This window comes from Globicephala melas, chromosome 12 (genome assembly GCF_963455315.2).
Source record: "Globicephala melas chromosome 12, mGloMel1.2, whole genome shotgun sequence".
In the NCBI taxonomy this organism is placed as follows: Eukaryota; Metazoa; Chordata; class Mammalia; order Artiodactyla; family Delphinidae; genus Globicephala; species Globicephala melas.
This window is the reverse complement of record NC_083325.1, coordinates 16,513,925-16,527,914: the sequence shown is the minus strand read 5'-3', so window position 1 is coordinate 16,527,914 and position 13,990 is coordinate 16,513,925.

Here is a 13,990-nt window from a genome sequence, read left to right as displayed (position 1 = left end):
AATAAGTGCTTACTGAAGAAACAGCATATTGGAAATATGAAAAATATATACTAACCAAGTATGAAGAATCCCAGCTTAAAAGGAAGTATGCTAATTAAAACAAAATCAACTACTGAGTTCTGAATCTATTTGACTCCAAGTCTAGTTCTACACAGAGTTTCTGGGTAGTTGTGTATTTCATGACTTAAAAAGTGAAACCCTGAAATCTGTGAAAGACATTTTTAGAGAAGGAATATGCATAGTTCATGGAAGAGGTCATGGCAAAGATTTTATAGTAAGGATACATGTATCAAAGATAAATTGAATCTCTATTTTGTCTGGAGAGATCCCTGCCCTGTTAACTCTCAGGCACTTTCTACATTGCCCTATTCAAAATTAGCATCCGTGTTACGGTTAAAGTATTATTTGCTTAAATATAATAATAATAATAATAAGAAGAAGTAAATATGTCCCACCTGTGCACGCATTCATAGATACATGTAGTTTTTTGATTTTAAAATACTCTTTCCCCTATCTTTTAACTATAACCGAATCAGTATGTATCTCTAAGTTTCTGTCAAAATAATCTTCCCCACCCTAGAAATAAGATTTAAGTGCTAAAGTAGGCCTCAGTGCTTAGCATGTATTAATTGTGCCACGTTAAAAAGGTATCTACTTCTGAGATTATTGCCTCAGTTCAGCTATTTTCACAGCCGTCAATACATGCAATTGAATTGTAACTTAGATTTGAATTTCATCATCACTGAAAATATTTTACAAAAATTACACTAAGATGCGACACTACAGATAGAATATACAAAATATACTATAAATGCAAAACAAAAAAAAACCTCATAGAATTAAAGTAGCAAGAAAGTTTTTTTTTAAAAGGAAACCAGAATACATATGGGAACATATGTTTATGTATGACTGATTCACTTTGTTATAAAGCAGAAACTAGCACACCATTGTAAAGCAATTATACCCCAATAAAGATGTTTAAAAAATAAATAAATAAAAATAAAAGGAAACCAAATCTGTAGCACTGGAAGAATAATTAATTTACAAAATATCTTATGAAGTAAAAGCAATTACTTCTTAGGACTTTAGAAGACTAGACACACCAAGCTATGTATTAAGACATTTATAAAAATGTGTTTCCTGACACGTGTCAGGCACTGCAATTAAAGGCTATTATAACTGTCAAACCTTTCAGGGTAGGTCAAGCATTTGTAAAATTGGAGAGATTGGCATGCCTCATTCTCACATAGTGAATTACTATTAGAAAGGCATAGAAAATCCGTCAAAAGTTCCCAGTGACCTCTCAGGAAAAGCTGTTTAATTTTCAGTATGTATAATTCAATTTAGGGGAAAAAAAGAACTATTATTTTACTCAAATTAGAAATGGACATAAAACTTCAATTCTTTTCATTTTACTACAAGAGTGATTTTGTTAATTGTATTGGTATAAAATGGTCACCATCACAAATCAACTAAAAAGGCTGTATGTCCTCATGTTGTCACTCAAACTTGCAAAGAATCAAAAGTGAGTTTGTTTTGAACCTGAATGTGAAGAAATCTTAGATGCTAAGTAATGTTGGATTCTAGGGTGTGATAGTGAAGATCTAAAGTCATATTAATTGTGTAAATAGGTAATGCTGCCAGCTAACTGGAGAATACATTTTGTTTATTTTCAAGAGTGTACTTTTTGCCTGGAAAGCTGTTATAAACAATGGCATTTCTTAATATCACAGACATTTTGAAAGCAAGAAAATATAATAACAACATTTTAAAAATGATTATCTCAAATTCCCCTCCTAGAACATGTCGTTTTAATTGAAATTGTAAATTGATATGGGACTATTTTATCAGTGCATTATCATGTCTCAGAATATAAACATCTGTAATTGACCTTGGGTATCATATTATATACACCTTTATTTCACATATACACAAACTAAGGGTGCCAACATAACTCCCCAACCTAAAGATACTGCCCTAGGTCTCAAGATTAGCATCACATGTTAGAGTAAGGCATCAAATAAACCCAGACTTCAAATCACTCAGAGAGACAATAGCAGAGCCATTACCCAGACTTGGTCTGACTCCCAGGCTGAAGTTCTGTGCACTATATACACTGGGTCATTATTTCCTCCTCAAGCTGCGGCCACAGTAGAAAAATGATTGTGTCAGTAGAGATGGGGCAGAGACTACCTTTGATAACATTTTTAAAGTAGCAAATCTTATTTAGTAAAACACAGTCAATGTCATTTTCTTCTGTGATGTGTCCCATCTCAGGACTTTCCTGGAGCACACTGCCACCTGGAGGGAGTTTGGTGCCTGGAGCATGTGTTGATCTCCAGACAACTACAGGGAACCAGGGCTATACAGCCTCACTCTTACTGGTCATAATACAGCACATGTGCACTCTTTCCAAAGTGTTGTCCTAGGTTTAAACAAGGTCCAGGAGAGGAAGGGAGAAGGGAGAGAGAGAACTTTAAGACATCTTGTGTTACACAGCCTTGTTTACCAGATTAATAAGAAATTTTCAGGGCATAATGCCCAATCAGAAAAGATAATAATAATAAATTTGTGCCATTAACATGAGGCTTTATTTGTCTCAAATAGGAGATGCTGTGGGTTCTATCAAGGGGAGGCTGGGCAGATAGAAAGGAAAAGACTAAGCTATAAACCAAAGTCTCAGATCTTCCAATTACAGGCTGAATAGCCTTGGACAATATCCTCTCTAAGTTTCAATGTTGATATCAGTAAAATATGGATTAAAAATGCAAGCTGCCTGTCTCCAAATGTTGCCATGCAGGTAAACACAAGCAGAAGCAATAATATTGACCACTGTGGGAGCTCTCGCCCTTCATTAGATCAGAGAACTGTGTATCCTCATTCCAGAGCTGACAAAAGCAAGGCTAAGTGAGCTTCAGTGAGTTCTAACTGTAGGCCATCTGGACCTGAATCTCCCATTCATTCTATTCTCTCCCCCTGTGCCCTAATATTGCATATGAAAATACTTAGTGAAGTACATAGTTCTGTACTAACAGGTAGATTTTAGTTTTATAAACTAACAGAAAATGTCTGATTCCTCCATTTTGATTTTTTCATCTTTCACTTGATAAAATCTATCATTAGTAGAAGCTAATCCCAAATTCAGAGTTATTGATATTGGTGTATGCTCCAGTGGTGGGCTTTATATTACTGAGAAGAGAAATGTGAGATAGCCCAGTTAGAGGACGCTTTGTCCAGCTGTGGCATGCATCCCTGACACATCACACTTCCCAAGATTGCCAATAGTAGGCATCTTTCCAAACGAACGTAGTAGACAGGTCTCTCCATGTTCGAACACCAGAATTCAGTAAAGACCACTAAGAAGAACCAAGCATCCATACACTTCCTTGAACTAGGAGGCCTCACACTCAATTTTCTCCCACTTTCTCTCTTTCAAAACCCATCTTTAGTTTTATACAATGGATTACTGTACAGTAAATAAAGCAACACTTCATAACTACAAGCAACAGTAAGGAATAATCAACAAACATAATTTTGAATAAAGAAAGTCATACACTAAAAATACATATGATTCCATTTATACAAAATTCAAACTAATCTCAGTGTTAGAAGTCAAGGTAGCAGTTGCCTATGAGGTGTGTGTATAAGTACCAAATCAGATTCAAGGCATAGAATATAGATATCAACTGGTAGACAGGGGAATAATATTATGGGGAAAATTTTGTTGCTATGTAACGGACTTCCCTAGAGTAACATCAGTGTCATGCTCACATATTAAAACTACATCTAATTTTAAAAATTGACACACTTACACTAATATGCAAAAAATAGATAAGAGCCTGCTGTATTAAAAAAAATCAGGTCTGATTTTTCACAGTTTTGAAGTTTTGCTTTATTGTGTTTCCAGATCTTTCAGAAAATAAGGTATACATTTCTCCTTCCCATTATGTTTGTGAAGGACTAACTAAAGGGAAAAAACTGAAAGAGACAACAGAATCACATGTAGACTGTCCAAACCTAAGAAGGGGCCAGTGTTAGTTTGCTGTGTGGGTCTTTGAGTGGTTCCTACACTCTACTTCAGTGGTTGTTACTGATGGCAATGGCCTAGAGTGATTATTCCCTGAGAATAGGCAAAGCTACAATAGAATATAGTGGAAAATAGACAAAAAAATGTCTTATTAGAATGGAACAGTCCTCTAGAGTAACTTAAAGTTCTTCAGATTTTTTTTTCTTACTTTTCCAATTCACCTGCCTCTGCCATTTTTCTCTTATAGGAAAGGCACAGAACAGAGAATAGTGGCACTCTGATTGCTTAATGCTATATCTTGCCTGGCTCCTGGAGTATAAACCAGACCAGCATCAAAGGTCTGCTGAAAAATCCATGAGGGAAAGGACTACTTGAAATTCAGAACACACTAGGGGATTATAGAGCCTCTGCACAGAAGGACTCAGACTTCTACAGGGTGGGCAGCTACCAACGTACCTGATTATACCCTGTACATCCTCAACCTCCCACAAGTCTCTCTCTTCTCTTGTGAGAGATGCCTGAGATAAAACTCTTATAGTCTCAAATACTATATGAATTTTTTCATGGAAACTTAACAGAGTTTCACCATTAAGGAGTAGGGTCATGTATTGATTGATGAATGTGCTTAATAGTGAGCTATGACTAAGTAAAGTTCAGAAACGATCAGAAAAAGCACTGAGGAGTCACTTCAGCAGATTAAGAACTTCCCTTCTCTTTCCCCAAATAAAGCTTTTTCTACTCACTCCCTGAATTCCAAAATTCAAACATTAGAAATTTATTCCTTGGCGTAGGGATATGCCTTTGAAAATGCAAAGTCCTTTGAAAAGGTGAACATCATAATCTCTTGTATTCATGTCTCCTGAGGATGAAATTGCTAATCAGTTTATTTCCTGAAAATAGGATTTGGTGTAGAAGATGAAAGAGAAACTTTTGAAATATTCATAGACTTGTGGCTCCTAACAAAGTTGAGATCCCTGCCATGTGGAAAACAAAGCAATAACATAGAAAAGGGAAATTGAAGTAATCAAAGAGAAATATCAGCCTTTTTTGTATTTCTTTCAAGAACAATAGTTTGGTAGAGTTTGATGGGATCACAAATTCACCATCACTCTTCATTCTACAAGTTTTTGTTTTATCTGCAGTGTATTCTTGTTGAATATATATCTTCACCATATCATCATATTTGCTTTTAAAAGATGCGAACACTAAGGCCCATAGAAGGTAAATTCCTCTGTTTTCCAGAGCTCTTTGGTTTTCCCCAGAAATGGGTCTACTTGTAGGGAAAATTGCTGGACCACCCCAATTTATGAACTCATCCTTTCAGCAGAAGGAAATGTCTGTGACTTTGCAGAATCTTTTCCTGGTGGCCTTGGTCAGTATCACCCTTATATCCAGGCAAGAGGTTTTTACTCCAGGCCCCACATATTGACAAATTATAAATGAAATTATTAAATTGTATTGTCATTAATAAGTTAAAATAAATAAAATTATTCGAGAACAGAAGGATAAATCAGGACTAACAATGTATGATCCAAAACCCAAAACATCTGCTCTCTTGCCTCAAGACCCATGATCAAAACAGAGTTAACTGTATCCCACTGCCATAAAGGGGTCTGTGCTGTTCAATTTCCAACACCGGAGACAGACATTGTGTCTAAGTGAAAAAAGTTTTGAGAAGAGGAAGCTCTTGGTAATAAATTAATTTTTCTATCCTTTTTCTCAGTATGAAAGCAATAGAATTTTGCATAAAGAAGTATAATTTCTTAGCTCACAGTCCATTCTATTACATCTTTTCCTGGTCAAATTCAAGGTTTGAAAGGTACAGTATTTTCATCAATTGGACATAACAGCTAAGGAACATTCTACACTATTCTACAATTGACATTTAACTTTTACCTTGTAAATATGTAGGTAAAAATGTTAAATGCATGGATAAAATATTTATTGTTTATACTATCTATAAATATATTGAATATCACAATAATTATAATTTCATTTTTATTTAATATAATTCAATTATATTTTCTTAAAAATGAACTAAAATGACAGCTCTATTTCAATTATTTTGATTTAAATTTTTGATGTTACTAAACATAATTTGTATACTACATTTTAATTTTAATACATAGCTTTCAATAATTTACAACAAAAAGAACATTGAAACTGTATGAATATAATTTTAATTTAGTTGATATCATACCAATTTTAATTTAATTTTAGTGAACATACATTCAAATACAATTGCATTTTAAAAATAAATTTATTATTGAAAATTAGTAAAAGTTGAAGTTATGATGGAATTTAAAATAGAAAATGTAGCTCTGAAAAGATAAAAGGCTGAAAAGGATAAAGAAATACAAAAGCTTCAAAGAAATCATCTGTGAAGGACAGGCTCTAAGGTGGTGCGCACAATCCCCTGCCCTTGTGCAATCTCCTCTTTTTTCCAGTTGAGACCTGAGACTAGCCAATAGGACACAGCAAAGGTGACAATGTCACTTCCTTCATTCTATTACATAAAACTATAAAGCTCATCTTGATAGGAGACTCTTTCCCTTGCTAGTCATAGTGGAGACGCCCATGTGGCAAGGAACTGAGGTTGGCCCCAGTTGAAAGTCAACAAGAAGCTGAATCCCTCACTTGTACGATGAAAAGGAACATAGAGCTTGGAAAATCCATGAGTTTGGAAGCAGATCCTTCTCCAAGGGTACTTTGAGGTGTACTTTGAGGTGAAACTGCAACTCTTGATGTCTCTTGCAAAGCCCTGAAGCAAAAAGGTCCAGATAAGCCTGCCCAGATCCCAGACCCACAGAAACTATGAGATAATAAATACATGCCGTTTTGTTTCTAAATTCGTGGTAATCTATTATGCAGTAATAGAAAGCCAATACAATGTGAAACCACTAAAGTGACCTACCTTCTACCGAGCATACTCTTTACGCAAATTCTCGAACAGGACATTACAGATTCCTCATTTAAGGAATTAAGACTTAATTACTTGGGGGAGACTTAAGAAAAAGAATACAAAGTTGCAAATACATTATTAGGTAACAAAGAGAATATGTATTTGTGAGAAAGAATGAGAAGAGATAGTGCAATAAATTACAAATATTAAAGGACAACTAGCAAACACCACAAAATCCAGAAAAATAGTGTAACATTTTCATTAATTAATTACCTGACACACCTCTGTAATATCTTTTTTTCTTTGTGGGAGACAGAATAATTGTCCCCAAGATATCCGAATCCGAATCCCTGGAACATGTGAATGTGTTTCCTTATATGTCCAAAGGTTCTTTGCAGATGTGATTAAGGGTAGAGATCTTGAGATGGAGAGATTACCCAGATTTACCCAGGTGGGCTCAACCTAATTACATGCATCTTTAAAAAGCTTTCCTGGGTTTGTTCAGAGAAAGAGATGTGATGATGGAAAATAAGTCAGATGCTACTTTGCTGGCTTTGAAAATTTAGGAAGAGACCATGAGCCAAAGAAGGTAGGTGGCATCTAGAAAATGGAAAAGGTAAGTAAGCAATTCTTCCCTAGAGTTTGCCTGAAGGAACCAGCCTGGTGACACTTTGATTTTAGACCAGTGGTACTGATTTTGGACTTTGGATATCCAGAACTGCAAGATAACAAATTTTGAAAAAAAAAAAAAAAAAAAGACAATTACTGAAATGTAATTGTGAAAAGTGAAAATGATCAATAAAAATACTCTCATTGGGACTTTCCTGGTGGTCCAGTGATTAAGACTTTGCCTTCCAGTGCAGGGGGTGCAGGTTCAATCCCTGGTTGGGAGCTAAGATGCCACATGCCTCATGACCAAAGAACCAAAACATTAAACATAAGCTATATTGTAACAAATTCATTAAAGACTTTAAAAATGGTCCACATTAAAAAAAAATCTTAAAAAAAAAGAACAATACTTAAAAAAAACATACTCTTATCTAATATACAACCTGAAGATGTCAAATAAAATTTGTGCAATTTCATATTCTTTAGCAAATGAACTCCCATTTTTATCAAAATGATAAGAATTTAAAACAGAATGATTAACATAAAATTTACAACTCAGAAGCAAAAATGTAGCTTTGACATTCCCATTGAGAGAGAAAGAGAATTACATACAGGAAATTAGCATATTTGATAAGAAAAATTTTAAAAGGTGCTTTACTATAGTGGGTAATGATCTTAGTCTGTATGATTTAGGTTAATAATATAGTCTCATATTGTAGAATGCATTCTTCACATCCTTTTGACAGTGTGAAATGTTTCTTGTAAAATCCAATAGTATCCAAATTAACAATTGCAATAATTTACCTTATGCCAAATAGTTTTCAAATGGAAAAATAAGTTGTAGTACCAGGATTTTCTCATATATATATATATATATATATATATATATATATATATATACACACACACACATACATATATATAATATTACAATAGTATACATATTTTATATTATAATATGTAATATTATACCATATAACATAATATAATATATACATATATGTGTATATACATGTTAATTTTGTTATCTGTTTCACAACTACTATTGAAGGGAAAATTTGTCCAATAAAGTTATTTGTGAATGGAAACTTTTTGATTAAAATAACTCAAATTGTCACTTCCACACAAAAATATCATGCACGCAATGATTAGGATTTACAATATACTTGAATAAAAACAAGCCATTGATGCTATTCAGTGATGACAAGTAAAGCAGAATAGGATATTGACAGGAGGTACATAAAGAATATTATGTATCCAATATTTAATTAAGATAATACTTATGGAGTCTACAGAACAGATGTTACAGAGAACTAAAGGAAACATCTAGGATTGAAGAGATGATTTGGAAATCTGATGTAAGAATGGCTAAACATATAAGACATAAAAAAGTAATAAAAAAATCATCACTGCTTAAGAATATCCAACATATAATTATTAACTCAATGCTAAATGCAGTGAGAAAGGATATGATATAAATAAATACCTTATCCACTTCATAGATTGTAACAAGTTACAAAAATCATATTGAACAAGGAACATTTAGTATACACATTATTGAGCTAACAAAAAATAAAACACCTAAGTCAAAATTATTGAAAATTCCCTGACTTTTAAAATGGCAGGTTTTGACTTAGATAGAACTGCCCAAAGATTGAATTTTTTTTTTTATGAAATGCATATCAAAATTGTCCCTATAACCACCCACAGACACATGATGGGAAAGCTGACTAAATTCTGTCCAACCAATTAGATTTAATTTAGAAAAAATATAATATACAGTAGAAGAGTTAGAAATATGAGAATTTAAAATATGAGGGAATTATATAGTCTTTGGCAGAAAATGAAGTTAATTTAGAACTGGGCTATCAACTGTTGCTTATTATTGATAATGTTTGTAAAAGCTTAACAAAAGGAAAAAAAAGAGTTAAGTAGCTCATTTCACTTCTTTTTCCCTTTCAAACAGACTTTACATTTTTAGAGCAGTTTCACATTCATAGCAGAATTGAGCAGAAAGTACAGAGTTCCCCTATACCCTGTCCACTCACATGCACAGACACCCCACTATGAACATACCATACTAGAGTGGAACATTTTTTATAACTGATAAGCCTACATTGACACATCATAATCACCCAGAGCTCAGAGTTTTGACATTAGGCTTCACTCTGGGTGTTGTACATTGTATGAGTTTTGACAAATGTATAATGACATGTATCCATCATTATTGTATCATACAGAAGTTTGACTGCCCTAAAAAGTCTCTGTGCTCAAAATCTTCTCTCCCCCACCCAACCTATGACAGCCTTTAATTTTTTTACTATTTTCATGGTTTTTCCTTTTCTTCTAGACTGTCATGTAGTTGGAATCATAGTATGTAAACTTTACAGATTGGCTTCTTTTACTAATATGCATTTAAGTTTCCTCCATGCCATTTCACAGCTTGCTAGTTTATTTCTTTTTTGCACTAAATAATAGTCCATTGCCTGGATGTGGCACAGTTTGTTTATTCATTCATATACTAAAGGACATCTTGGTTTGCTTCCAGATTTTGGACGTTATAAATATTTCTATAAATATTCATGTGCAGGTTTTTGTTAGTATATAAATCTTCAGTTGATTTGGGTAAATACCAAGGAACATGATTGGTGGGTCATGTGTTTGGTAAGAGTAAGTTTAGTTTTGTAGGAGACTTCCAAACTGGAAATCATGTTTCAATCATGTTCCAAAGTGGCTGTACCATTTTGCATTCCCACCTGAAATGAATAAGTTCCTGTTTGTCTACATCCTTGCCAGTATTTAGTGTTGTCAGTGTTCCAGATTCTGGCCTTTCTAACAGGTGTGTAGTGTTATCTCGTTGTTTTGTGTCTGTCTAATGACATATGGTGTGAACCATCATTTCATATGCTTTCTTGCCATCTGACATATTCTTTGATAAGGTGTCTGTTCAGGTCTTTTACCTGTTTTTAATTGTGTTGTTTTTTCTTATTGTTGCATTTTAAGAATTCTGTCTATATTTTGAATAACTGTCCTTTATCAGATTTGTCTTATGCATTTTCTCCCAATACGTGGCTTGTCATGACAGTGTCTTTCATAGAGTAAAATTTTTCATTTTAATGAAATCCAGCTTATCAATTATGTTTCATAGACCTTTGATATTATATTTAAAAAGTCATTGCCATACCCAAGTTCATCTAGATTTTCTCCAGTTGTCTTCTAGAAGTTTTATAGTTTTGCATTTTACATTTAGACCTGTAATCCATTTTGAGTTAACATTCTTGAAGGGTGTAAGGTCTGTGCCTAGATTCATTTTTTTTGTATGTGGATGTTAATTCGATCCAGTACCATATGTTGAAAAGATTATCATTTCTCTATTGTATTGTCTTTGCTCTTTTGTCAAAGATCAATTGACCATACTCATTACATGTTTTAAAATTAAAATTATTTTGAGAAAGTTGTAGATTCATATCTAGTTATAGGAAATAATACACACAGAGCACATGTACCCTTTGTCCAATTTTCCCCATCTGATGCCATCATACAAAACTATAATACAATGTCATAACTAAGGCATTGGCATTGATACCGTCAAGATACACAACATTTCCTTCACAACGAAGATCACTCACCTTGCACTTTTATAACCATGCCCATTTTCCTCATGCCCCCAACCCTTCTTTAATGCATGGCAACCAATAATCCAGCTTCCATTTCTGTCATTTTCTTTTTTTTTTAATGTTATTAGGTAGAATAATACAGTATGTAACCTTTTGAGAATGTCTTTTTTTTTTTTTTTTACCCAGCATAATTCTCATTCAGGTTGCTGTAGGTGTCAATGATTTGTTATTTTTTATTGCTGAGTAGTAGTCCTTGGAATGGATATACTACAGTTTGTTTAACCATTCATAGGTTGAAAGACATCTGGGTTGTTTCCAGTTTGTGGTTATTACAAATAAAGCTGCAATAAACATTTATATACAGGTGTTAACGTTTTCAGTTCTCTAGGATAAATGCCCAGAAGTTTGTGATTGTTACATTATATGTTAGCTGTATACTTAGTTTTATAAGAAACTGCCAAACCGTCTTCTAGAGTTGCTGTGCTATTTTACATTACCACCAGTAATGGAAGAAATGATCCATTTCTCTGCATATTTGCCAGGATTTGGGGTTCTCAGTATTTTTTTTTTTTTAGCCATTCTGACACATGTATAATGATATCTCATTGTGGTTTTAATTTACATTTCCTTTATGATCTTGAACAACTTTTTATGTAGTTATTTCCCATCTTTACATCCTCTTCAGTGAATATTTCTTCCTACTGTTTGCACATTTCCTGAATTGTTTATTTTATTAGTGTTGAGTTTTGAAAGTTCTTTGTATATTCTAGTTTAGTCTTTTGTCAGATATGTGATTTGCAAATATTTGCTCCCAGTCTGTAGTTTGTCTTTTTACCATCCTAACCATGTATTTTTGCAGAGGGAATTGTGTTTTTTTACTTGATTGGAGTTCAATTTTTCCATTTTTTCCTCTATGGATTGTGCTTTTAGTGTCACATTTGAAAATTGTTACCCAGCCCTGTGTTCCAAAGACTTTCTCTTATATAAGTTTTTCTCTATAAGTTTTTTTTAGTTTTACATTTTAAATCTATAATTTATCTTGAGTTATTTTTTTTTTGTATAAAGTGTGAGACAGCTCCAAGTGGCCTTATTAGTTTTTGTTTTGTTTTGCTTTGTTTTTACCCATGGTTGTCCAGTTGCTCCAGCAACATTTGTTGAAAAGGCTGTCTTTCCTCAGTTGATTGCTGTTGCATATTTCTCAGAAATCAACTGGGTATATTTCTGGATATCTTTCTACATTCTCAAGTTCATTACATTGAGGTATGTATCTACCCTTCTCCCAATATCACACAGTCTTAAAATAGGGTATATTGATTTTTCTCACTTTATTATTTTTTTAATATTGGTTTTGGTATTTTAATCCATGTTCCTATTTATATAAATTTTAGAATAATCTTGTCCATATTCACAAAAAAGTCTTGCTGGACTATTGATAGGAATTATGTCAAACCTGTACATTAATTTGGGAGAATAAACATCATTATTGTAATGAATCTTCTAAACCATGAACTCCATCAAGGTATGGAGATATGTCTCTCCATTTGTTTACACTTTATTTGATTTGTTTCATCAGCATTTGCAGTTTTGAGCATAAATGACCTGTTCATGTTTTGTTGGATGTATACCTTCATAGATCATTTTTGAGACATTGTAAACAGTGCTGTATTTTTAATTTTGGTTTTCATGTATTTATGCTAGTATGTAGAAATATAATTGATTTATATTTTTGTATGTTGATCCTGAATCCTAGACATTGCTTAGCCCACTTCTTAGTTCTAGGAGGAATATTCTTTTTGGTAGATTCCTTGGGGTATTCTACATAGACATTCATGATATCCACAAATAGGGACAATTTATTTCTTCCTTCCCAATAAATATATTTGTTACTTTCTTTTCTTGTCTAGTTATGCTGAAGAGAACTTCTAGCCCATGTTGATTAAGAGCAGTGAGAATGGACATCCTTGCCTTCTTCCTGATCTTAGGGAGAAAATATTCACTATTTCATCATTCAATGTACCATTAGCTGTAGGCTTGTTATGGATTTTTTTCTTTTTTTGGAAATGTTCTTTATCAGTTTGAAAAGTAACTCTCTTCCTATTTTTCTGAGTTTTTTAAAAATTGTGAGTGGATGTTAAATTTTATCAAAAGCTTTTTCTTTTTTGATAAACTTGATCATATAAATTTTCTTCATTAACCTATTAAAATGGAGTTAATGTTAACCATGGTTACTCTGGTGGATTACATTAATTGATTTTCCAATATTGAGGTAGCTTTGCACTCCTGGAATAATCTCCTCTTGGTTGGTGTGTAAATATTTGTATATTGATTAATTACATTTGATTATATTTTTTTAAGGATATGTACACCTATATTCATGAGGGGTATTAGTGAGCTGCAATATTTTTGGTTTTAATCTCATTTTTTAACAGGATAATATTTGCTTTATTAAATTAATTGAGAAGTGTTCACTGCTCTTCAATTTTCTAGAAAAGATGTGTAACACTGTGAATTTTTTTTAGCATTTGAAAGACTTGTTAAGTGATACCATTTTAGTCAAGAGATTTTTAAGGAAGAGTATTTGAACTTGAGTTACATTCCCTCAATAGTTTAGAGCTATTTAAATAATCCATTTCATATTGAGTAAATTGTGGTAGTGTGTGTTTTTCAAGGAATTGGTCCATAGATCTATCTATGAATGTCAATGTCATATGAGTAAAGTTGTTCATAATATTTCCTTATCCTTTCAATAGCGGCAATATCTGTAGTGATACCTGTTTCATTCCTGACACTGGTAAGTTGTGTCTTCTCTCTTTTTCTCTTTGTCAGTTTTGTTAG